The sequence below is a fragment of the Mustela nigripes genome, chromosome 9, assembly GCF_022355385.1.
Source record: "Mustela nigripes isolate SB6536 chromosome 9, MUSNIG.SB6536, whole genome shotgun sequence".
Taxonomy (NCBI): Eukaryota; Metazoa; Chordata; class Mammalia; order Carnivora; family Mustelidae; genus Mustela; species Mustela nigripes.
The window spans coordinates 79205679-79217079 of NC_081565.1; the positions used below are offsets into that span (position 1 = coordinate 79205679).

General features: G+C 44.3%; 1 pseudogene; it reads right to left on the reverse strand.

Annotated features, from left to right (window-relative positions):
• Positions 1-344: 344 nt before the first annotated feature.
• LOC132024164 (uncharacterized) lies at positions 345-9734 on the reverse strand (annotated as a pseudogene).
• Positions 9735-11401: the final 1667 nt, after the last annotated feature.

Here is an 11401-nt window from a genome sequence, read left to right on the forward strand (position 1 = left end):
TACTGGACTGGCGACACCATGCCTGTGGACACTGTCTTTCCCCGGCAAGGCTGCGAAAACTGTACCCTGAAAAGATCCCCAGGTGATTTAGATGAATTTGGAATGATGACTTTAATAACTTTTACCTGTGCTGGCAGTGCTCCACACCAGCATATATTGGAATCACCTGGAGGGCTTGTTAAGCTCCTCCCCCACATGGGCCCCGCCTTCCCATGGCCCTGCCTTCCCGGTGGACCCTCGTCCTCACGTCTTTCCGCCGGCCCTTTCTTCCCCTGGGCTCCACCTTCCGGTGTTTGAAAATTTGCATTTCAAGCAAGTTCTTCCGTGCTAGAGTTGGTGCTGTTTTAGGCAATGTGCTTTGAGGACTTCTGGTGTATAAGGATATCAGAGTCAAGACACAGGAGGCTGCAGGACAGGTAAGCGACATTATCTTCCTTGAAGGTATGGAAAACTCTACCGTCCAGGATAGAATCATTGATTGCTTAAGAAAAATAATATAGTAAGGCGACGTTATTGCTCTAAGGTATATCTAATTAGTTTGGTTGTTTGTGGTTTTTGCGAGTTTGTGAATAATGGGCTAACCAAAAGCCTTTGATTGGGTTCTAGATTAAGAATTTTGAAAATAATTTAGTTTCATGGGATTAGAAAGAGTCAAGGTGGGAAGGTAATATTTTATTCAAGAATGAGCTCCGACTTAATGGCAGACCTATAAAAGGGAGATAAGCAGACATTTCTCAAGACAGGAAAAGAAATAGTGAGTTACCTCTGGGATTAGGTCTGGAAATTTCTTTTCCTTAACACTACTAAATGTCTTACAGCTGTGAATACTGTGGTAAATCACTCCGTTTACTTAGATCCAAAATTCTGCTGTGTAAGAAATGCTAAACTACTAGGAATAAATTGAGGAAGCTCTTCACGACAAAACGTGTGGTAGAGTCAAAAATGGCGAGGTAATTTGTGGGGCCCAGTGCAAAATGAAAACGCACTGCCCCTGTTCAGAAACTTTTACGATTTCAACACAGCAGTTCCAGCACATTAAAAAAGCCTGGGCCCTGTGTAGCTAAACAGGTCTCTGGCCCGTGAAGCCAGCTCTGGGTTAATCAAAGCGATTCAAAAGATCTGGAGTCACATTTGAATTCCGACCCTGACACTCTGTATCGTGATGAGCGACTTGCTTTTGCTGCTCAGTTTCTTGATATGCGCAGTTTGCTAACTAATCCTTCCTTTGAAAACTCAGGAAAAATAATCCATGAAAGCCTCTGGTTGTGCATAGCGTAGGGCAGACAGCAATTAAAACAAAACAAAACAAACAAAGCCTAGGAAAAAAGCATTGGCAGGGCTGGAGAGCTGACTGCTCTCCCCACTGTCTTTGGGTCATTTCTTACTGCCTTCTAAAGCCAACTTATTGAAGAGATATTTGTTGATTGCTTATAAAGTGCGATGCAGTGTCCTAGGGGCTGGGCTCACCCTGTCCTTGTGTAGGTCACAATCTAATGAGAGATGCAGGCAACATCGGTGAGACACAAAATGCGGGGAAAGGAAATCACTGGCACGAGGTATATGATTTTGGAGCAAGGCCAAGGAAAGTTTCCCAGAAGAGGTGACTTAAATTGCTACCAACCTCAGCTGGAGGAAAGTTCAGTTTGGGTAGCAGCATTCTAGGTGGAGAGGACAGCCTTTTAAGCAGGAGGGCCTGCAACGTGTTTGAGGGACTAAAAGGAGTCCAGTCGGCTACAGCCAGAGAACGGGGTAAAGAGTGCTAGGAGATGAAATGGGGGGAATCTTGGGGCCAGATCTGTAGCCCTTTGTGGGTCAGCGGAAGAAGTCTAGGTTTTATTCTGAGCGCGAAGGGAGACCACTGAGAAAGGGTTCTGAGCAGGGAAATGATGTGAGGGGACAGCTTTTGCTAAATTTGGTTTCGGATGGTTTGTAGAGAATAGTTCAGAGGGACATAGGAGTAAGTCAGAGGCTGTTTTGGGAAAACATGGTAAGAAATGCTCTGGGGCATCTGGGTGGTACAGTCTGTTAAGCATTGTTGGCTCAGGTCATGATCTCAGGGTCCTCGGATGGAGCCTGGCATCGGCCTCCCTGCTCAGTGGGTGGTGTGCTTGTCTCTCTCCTTCTGCCACTCCTCTGGTGCTTTCGCTCTCTCTCTCAAATCTTTAAAAAAAAAAAAAATGTGCTCATGGCCTGGACCAGGTTGGTGGCAATAGTGATGGGAAGAAAGGGACTTTCTATTTTGGTGGTAGAAGCAATAGGGTCTGCAGCTGGAATGCATGATAGCCGTGGTATCTCATGAACATTGGTGACAAGTCCGGGGAGAGACCAGAGTTAGAGATCCTGAGATGTTCCCAGTTTATGGATTGTATTAAAGGCCTGGGAAAGAAAGGTTGTTAATTAAGAGGGCTGTGCCCAGAGCTAGGAGGGGGCTTAGGAAAAGCCCCTGTGGGCTTATTTAGTAGAAGGGCTATTGAGGGAAACAAAGAACTAGAGATGCACAGAGGTAATGATGTCCCAGCGGCCTGGAGAGGAGTGTCCTTCAGGAGGAAAGTGACTAAGAGGGTTGAATAACAAGAAAAACGACACTTACCATTCTCCTGTCCTCCGCAGTTCAGATTCGTGGTGTATTTGCTGCGAGCCGTTTCATTGCAGGAACCAAAGCTAGATCGGAGTGGGCTGAGGAGGGAGGTGAAGCGGTGGAGATGGCGTGTGTACTCGGTGTTCTGAGAAGTTGAAAGTACCAGGGCAGAAAAATGGGCTGGACCCCTGGGGGGCGTATGCGGTCACGGTGCTTCCTTTTTGTCTTTGAAGACGAACAGTACCACAGCGTGTTTGTGCCCTGATGGGAATGATGCCATACAGGGAGGGGGGATGCTCATGGAGGAGGAGGGACACCTGTAAAACAGGGGATGGACTCTGAGGAGAGGTCGCCAGGGTAAACCTGTCACCGTCCATAACACTGGAAGGAACTGTGCCCTCCCTGCCTTATGGCACGGCTTATATTTACATTATTTAACCGGTCTTGAATACTTCCTTTCTCGCCTTGCCTTACCCAAGGGGCGGAGAATGTAAAGTGCCGTCTGTAGGAGCTTACTGCGGTTTTGTCAGGATAAAATGAGTTTGAACCCAGATCTTAAGACTTGGTAGATGGTTTGCCATAAGGTACAAAATGACTGTTCCTCGAAAAGGCTAAGGCTATCCTTGATAAGGATAAGCAAATCAAGACTGAGGGCTGCTGACGCAGAGTCGAAAACAGTGCAGAAGTCTCCTTTCACAGAACATTGTGTGTGGAACCGTCTGTAAGCAACCGTGTGACTTACCAAGTTGGTAGTCTCTAAGACCTCCTCAAGAGCTCGGGGGACTTCAGCTCTGGATGGGAGGTAAAAAGCAGACCTGGGAAGTTGGAAAACTGTCCAGCTGTGCCCTGTGCGGTAGGGAGCAGTCAGGGTCTGGAAGGCCAGCCAGTCGGATTCCATTCAGCCCCTTCTGTCAGCTTGTCCCAGATTTGGAGGAAAAGCAGATGAAGGAAGTAGGTTAGTTACGGGAGGGCGTGGTTGATACTTGAATAATTCTAGCCTTTTAAGAAAATTGCACTTTTATGGTTTATGAAATTGGGGGCCGAGGCTAAGTTTAGGAAGAAATAAACTGTCAGATCTAGCAGAGAAACATTGTAAAGTGGATTAGATGAAACTGTGCCCTTTCTAGAAGGTTAATATCCTGAATCATCCTTCTGGGTTTCTTCCGAGTGTGACGTTTCATAGCCCGACAAAGGTATATTGTATGTTGTCTTCTGTTTCTAGGAAAACATAATGTTTTCTGTCTATGGAATTTTAGTAAGGAGCATAAATATTGAAAGAAGGCAAACTTAACCTAGTTTCGTGGTGCCAGGCCTTACTTTTGGGAACCTTTTCTGTAGAGAATGGTGACCCTAAGTCAAGAAAACCAAGGTATGGTTACTTGGAAAATGCCTGATTTCTTCATCGTTTAGGTGGAGGGTTTGCATCTCCTGGATTCTGGTCACATTTCCAGATAGTCTCAAAAGGACACCACTCCTAAGCAAAAGTGGCAAATTTGGATCAGTTCTTAATGGGCACTTCATAAATAATGGCTATTTAAGGACTTTTTATTTTCCTGGCCATTCTGAATCTTTGCTCTGTAGGGCTAATGTTTTCAGAGTTACCTGTCAGAGTGAAACTGCTACAAACCCTGAGAAGTGAGTTTAATGTTCATGAAAGCAAGTCGCTCACAGGGAAATGGTCTCCTCCTGGGTCTCTGCGCGGTGAACAAGCCATGGCAGACTGAGACAAAAATGCTTGAAACTGAGCAGACGGAAGAACCGCTGTATGGGGCTCAGCACGGAATGCATCTGCGTTGACCCGGCTGAGATTTCAACAGCAGGTTTTGCATTATCCATAGTCCCTCTTAAGGTGGTAATATTGCCTAGGGGAGCACTTTAGAGGTCCTCCGTCTTACTGGGAATGTGTGGTGAGCTGAGAAAGGTTTGAAAATTCTTAAATCTCCAGTGAACACAAAGGTCTGTGAGTTGCTGTAATCAACAGTGTCTTGAAGGTTTCCAGATACTGGGAAGCAGCTATCTGTGTGTCTTAATTATCAGCTGAATAATTTCCCAAAGCTAACTGTTTCTAAGAAACCAAGCATAGCAGTATGACATGAGTTCAGCCAAATGTGTCTCGTTTAGAATCCCTTTTTAATTTCCGTGGTGATGGAAATGTTTTTGGCTCCTTTAGAAGTCTTTGGAAGAATGCTACTAGAAAAAGCTGACAGGTCCCCTTGTCTGTGGAGAGTGAGGGGACAGTGATTTTCAAACTCTGGTGAAACTCTAGGTTTTCATAGACTGTATAGTGGGAATCCTTGGGAAACTGGGCCTGTGGACAAGGAGTCCAACCCTTTGTCACTTGGTTAGTAGTGAACAGAGCTTTGAGGGATCTCAAAGGCAGAAGAGTCCTCTGGGTCAAGGGATGGAAAACCGTTGTCCTCAGTAATGCATTGCCCATGATACAGCATGCTGTCAGTCACATAAGGCCTTGCTTGCCGTGTCTGCTTATAACTGTGTCGATGGTCTGTCTGTCCCATTGTCCTTCTGCACTGACGCTAGGGCTTTTCCTGTTTCCCCTTCGGTATGTTACAATAGTCCTGATTCCTTCATAAGTTGGTGGTTGTGTTATCCTAGCTCTGTGGTACTTGATCCATTTATGACTCCCTTCAGAGTACATTCGACACATTTGCTCTAAACGTTCTACTGAAAGAAGGGAGGAGTTTATATAAGACGAACTTGGTAATAAGCAGGAGGCTCTTTTTTTCTTCTTCTTGACACGTACAAGGGGACACACAGTTTCCCAAAGCCCAGAGCAGCAGGGATTGCACTACTGACACAGAAACTACAAAATCCAAAGGCAGGGAGAGAGGCCTTTCAGGGAGTAACTCTGCACCCGTCACCCATACTTGGCCCAGGTCAACCTGGGGAGTTTCACAGAGCAACTGGCTACTTTGCAGGTAGGGGCTGTCACATAGAACTTACAACAAGCAGCTAGAAGAAGGAAACTGCTCCAGGGCTCTCAGGAATCGAGGGCAGTCCTGGGGCCTGGGTGGACGGATGTGTCAGAAATGCACCGAAGAGGTTTCCTGTTCAGCAGTCGGTTGGTGAGTGGGGGAAAAGGGTCCAGGAGGCAGTTGAAGGGAGCAAAGATGGGGTCCTAAAGGCAAGTCTCTGAAGGCTGGATCAGAAGAAATCCCACACACTGGGATACAGCATGCTGTATCCTGGACCCCAGATTGGGGAGGTGGTGGGTGGGGGTGGGCGGAACAGCCCTACAGTAGCCATCACAGCCACAGGAAAGCGTATGGCCACTACGTCAGAGGGCTCCTTCCAGCCTGGATGGGAAGGCACAGTCTCACAGAGGTCATTGATGCCTGGGTGGGAGAAGGCACGGAGATCCTCGTATCAGCAGTGGTCCTTTTTGGCAAAGTGTGAGCAGACAGGGCGGTTGGATTGGTCTTCCTTAACTTGGGGGCCATCCTTGGGCAGCAGATATATATATTTTTTATTAACATATAATGCATTATTTGCCCCAGGGGTATAGGTCTGTGAATCGTCAGTCTTACACAGTTCACAGCACTCACCATAGCACATACCCTCCCCAATGTCCATCACCCAGCCACCCGATCCCTGCCCCCTCACCTCCCAGCAACCCTCAGTCTCCTGAGATGAAGAGCCTTTTATGGTTTGTCTCCCTCCTAATCTCATCTTGTTTCATTTTTTTCCCCTTCCTTCCCCTTTTCACCCAACCCCCTGCCCCCCAACCTGCCCCTCGAATTCCTCATATCAGAGAGATCATATGACAACTATCTTTCTCTGCTTGACTCTTACCTTATTTCACTCAGCATAATACCCTCTAGTTCCATCATGGCATTGGAAATGGCTAGATTTTGGGCTTTTATTGATGGGGGCAGCAGGTATTTTTGATAAGAAACCAACTTTCGAGTCTTGGAGGATTTCTTTGCTCTTTGTGAAAGCCTCCCCTGGAAGGACCCCCATGGCCTGGTCCTGGAAAAGGAGGTTCATTATTGGCCCCCAGCAACCACGGCCATATGGGCCACCTCTGGACCTCCCTGAATGGGGCCTCTGCCCCAGGGAGGAGTGGGAGACTCAGCAGCGGTGGAACCGTTGGTCCCCTTGATCCTGGAGGACCTCCATGAAGAGTGTCTGCATCCATTTCTGTCCGGCTCCTTCCGCTCAGCCTGGCGTGGGCCAGGTTCACTGAGGCTGTCTGCAGCAGGAGTTCATTCATCTTCTTCATGGCTATGTAGTATCCCACTGCCTGCACACACTGAACCTTATGTATCCATTCTCCGGAGGGTGGGCCTGTGGGTGGATTCCAGTTTGGGGCTGACTTGGGGTCACCAGGCTTTCCGCTGGCCATGGGGGAAGGGCCTAGAGGCTGGGTGGTCCGATGGGCCTCCCAGCCTCGTTTCCAGTCTCTTCCCACTCTGGTGCCAGGGGCTGCTGCTGATTCTCCATCTTTCCTTTCAGCATTGTGGTGGTGGCAATGGCCGCAGCGGGATTCGGAGGGCAGTAATAGGAAGCTCTTTGAAAGGGGAAAGTGGTCCATAGTGAATATGTTTGCAGCATTTGGTCCTCCGTGTTTTCCTTCGGTCTCCTTTAATCTCTCCTTTGCCTGTCCCCTCCCCACGGGGCTTGGCACCCACATCACCCACCCCGAGATGTCTCCGATCCCTACTCTTCTCCTCATGAAGAGTAATGGGAGTGAAAGAGAGCAGCTCATGTTTCGAAGATTTTCAATATGGAAACAATGAGCATTAAAACAAGCTGTAGTAGAGCATTTTACATGTCAAATACATAATCAGTTGGTCTGTGATTGGTTGACTAACTAGTACCTTCATGATTGGATAGAGTAGTTTTGCATTTCATTGACTTGGTGAAGCTTTAATGTTCAGAATGTCAGAATTAGACCCGATTTTTGCATCTTAACTCTTGTCTAGGACCATTGTTGTCCTTAGGACTTACAGAACAGAAATCATCAAACTTTCATTACGGGAAGGACATAAGCCAAACTCTGTATATTGGAACTTCTTAATAGTATATTTTAATTTAACTTTTTAATTTAAAAAAATTAATTTAATGATTTTAAATTAACTTTTTAATAGTAATTTTAATTTTTGGTTGGTAAATGGTAACATTTAATGTTATATATGTATATCTTACGTTTTTAATATATATCTTATATATTTGTTTTTTTAAAGTATATAGTTTTTTTTATAGTTAATGGCATTAACTATATTCACATGATACCAGAACCTTTAGGGAAACATCTTATGTCCTATATTTCTTTTTCTTTTCTTTCTTTTTTTTTTTTTTAAGATTTTATTTATTTATTTGACAGAGAGAGACACAGTGAGAGAGGGAACACAAGCAGGCTTCCCATGAAGCAGGGAACCCCGTGCGGGACTTGATCCCAGGACACTGGGATCATGACTTGAGCCGAAGGCAGATGTTTAACAACTGAGCCACCCAGGCACCCATGTTCTGGATTTCTGGTTACAAATCTTTTGTGAATGTTTTCTCTTGTGCTATTATTTGTAACAATCTAAGCACATTCAGATTTGTAGCCAAAAGAAATTAACTGGCTTGATACCTTTTTTTCCCCCTTCAGTTTGCTTAGAAATAAATTCTCTGAGAACTGAATTCCTCAGACCAAAAAGAAGCCAACCAGTTTGCAAACAAAAACACCACTAGAAAATATGATGTATTCTATATACCTTAACTTCTCAACCTTGAAACCTTGAACAGTCATTTGACTTCTGGGTCCTTGGGTGGGGAAATGCTCTTTAACAGAAGTCAGAACAAAGATCCACATCTTACTATCATTATGATTAAATCCTATCAAGAAGGCCTTTTGTTTATTAGTCCAGAAAGTTATTCTGGAAGAAAAATTGCCCCAGGAAGTAGAGGGTGTGTAAGGATGAACAAAACCTTTAAAGTAAAACCCAGCATTATCCATTTTATGAGTGTTTTTCAGTTCTATTTTCTTTAGGTTTGCATCTGTGTGTTTTCAAAGATTTCCTCTCTAAGTTAATATCCTTGCAATGAAATGTTAATATTTTCTAGGTGCCTTATGGCTTTTAAAGCACTTATGCACACAAATGGCATTGTTAGAGCCTTTCAGGGATCCCTTTCAATTGGGGAGTAGAGTCCATTCTCTGTGGACTTTGATAGGTTGAGAGCTTTCACTTTCATTAGTGGAGAGTGATTAGTTCCTGTCCACTCTGGACCTTTTTTCCTTTCCCTAACACATGAATACCCTAGATACGGTTGGCTCGGGTGGTCGTGAGGGTCCTGCCAACACCTGGTGGTTGGGGCAGGTGTGAGACCTAAAGCCTAGGCAGAGGCTCCCTTTTTTGGAAGGTGAGCGAACACGCTGGTGGCCACATGCCTTGCTCTCAACAGAAGCGAGTCTTGATGGGACTGTATCTGCTGAGAATCGCTGAGCTTCCAGCCTCCTCAGTCTAGAATTGCCTCGCTTCCTATCTTTTCTATGATGGCATACCTCCTGGCAGCACTTTTTTTTTTTTTTCCTTTTTTAAGATTTTGAGAGCGAGCGAGAGGGCATGAGCACACAAGTGCGGGGGAGGGGCAGAAGGAGAAGAGAATCCCAAGGGGACTCCCAGCTGAGCACAGAGCCAGCTAAATCCCGGGACTCTGGGATCATGACCTGACCCTAAGGCAAATGCTTAACTGACAGAGCCACCCAGGTGCCCCCAGTACTTGGTTCTTGTAGGTTCTTTATATACTAACTTAGATGAGGACACTGAGGTCTTGGGATTATATGACAGTACTTTGGAATATCAACAGATACGTGGTCACCATTTGAGTGCTCATGGGACAGGCTCTGTGTAAGACTGTAGGTACATATCTTCCAACAAAAGTTATAGTCCCTGCTCCCCAAGAGCTTGGAACAGGGACCTCACAAAGGAAGATCTATAAATGGCCAAATGCTCAATGCCAATGCTCAATGTTTGGGAAATATAAATCCAGACCACAAAGAGGTACAGATACACACCAGATGGAGGGGCTAAAATTAAGATTGACAGTACCCGGAGTCATCAGGGAGGTAGAGCAATTGAAACTCCCATATGTTGTGAGGACATAAACCAGTATAGACACTACTGAACACTTTGGAAAACAGCTTGGCCATTTTGCATAAAATTAAACACTTAGAGTATATCCGTGATATTCCCCCATGAAAATTTATCTCCACCCAAGCCCATGCTGTGAATATTCATAGAAAAGATTAGTTGTAAGAGCCCCACTGGCCAAATGTTCATTAATAGGTGAATGGATGAACAAAGTGGAGTGTATCCATATAACGGAATGTGCAGCAGTGGAAGGATGAAGGGATATGTACAGCCGTATAGTGAGGCCGTAGAGATGTTGAATGAAAAAAATCAGATACAAGAGGATACATTGTATGTTTCCATGTGTATGAAAATACAGGCAAAACCAGTTTAGAGTGACAGATCAGTGATTACCTAGGACTGGGGGTGAATGTTCCATGATCTGGGAAAAGGACAAAATAAAGCCTCTGGACATAAGAAATACCGTATATCCTAGGGAGGTAGTTTCACAGGTGTATAATCGTATTAAAACTCCTTGAAACACTTAAATGGGGTGCAGTTTATTGTATTGTACTTCAATATCATTGACAAAAGTAAAGGTGGACACTGTCCTTAAAAGACTTTTTTTAAAAAAAGATTTTATCTATTTATTTGACAGAGAGAGAGTGATCATAAGTAGGCAGAGAGTCAGGCAGACGCTGAGCAGAGAGCCCAATGTGGGGCTCTATCCCAGGACCCTGAGATCGTGACCTGAGCTGAAGGCAGAGGCTTAACCCACTGAGCCACCCAGGTGCCCCTCCTCCTTTTTAAATTAGAGAATGTGTGAGCAGAAGGGGCGGAGGGAGAGAGAATCTTAAGGAGAGTCTGCTGAGCACGGAGCCCCACATGGGGCTTGATCCCATGACCCTGAGATCATGGCTTGAGTCTAAAGCAAGAAGAGTTGGTTGCTTAACCAACTGCACCACCACACTGCCCCCAAAAAGACCTTATGTAAAGGTGTATTTGAAATATTTTAATTATCATGGAAATACCATAAGGCACTTAATAATTACATTTTTAAAGAGTCTAGTTCTTTGAGAGCCATAGAAATGATTATCTATCAAAAATGATCTAGGATGGGGAAATTATCCAAGGAAACGAAGTATATATTTTACTGATGATAAACGATAAGATAAACCCTTATCTTTAATTAGCTTGTGCTATTTGGGGAAAAAATGTTAAAATAAAAAAAATATATCATCATAGATGGTAAGAAATTACCAACCAACCTAAACTGATTTATCAAATTTAAAAATTTTTATTCCCAGGTGCTACTATTGTTATTCAGGTATAATTGTTATATTAGTTTTAGGTGTATAATGTAGTGATTTGACAGCTCTGTTCTTAAGTCAGTGCTCATCACTGTAAGTATATTCTTAATCCCCATCACCTATTTCACCCATTCCCTCCCGACTCCTCTCCCCTCTGGTAACTAGTAGTTTGTCATCTGTATTTGAGTCTTTTTTTTTTTTTTTAATTTTAATCTTTTGCTTCTTAAATTCCATTTCTGAGTAAAATCATACAGTACTCGTCTTCCTCTGACTTGCTTCATGTTATTACTCTCTAGATCCATAGATGTTATTGCAGATGGTAAGATTAAATGATCATGATTTTCAAATCTTTGTCCATATTTATATCTCTTAAAACTTTTTTTTAAAAAACCACATTACTGTGTTTAACTTCTCTTATAATACCTCTTCTAAGGTAT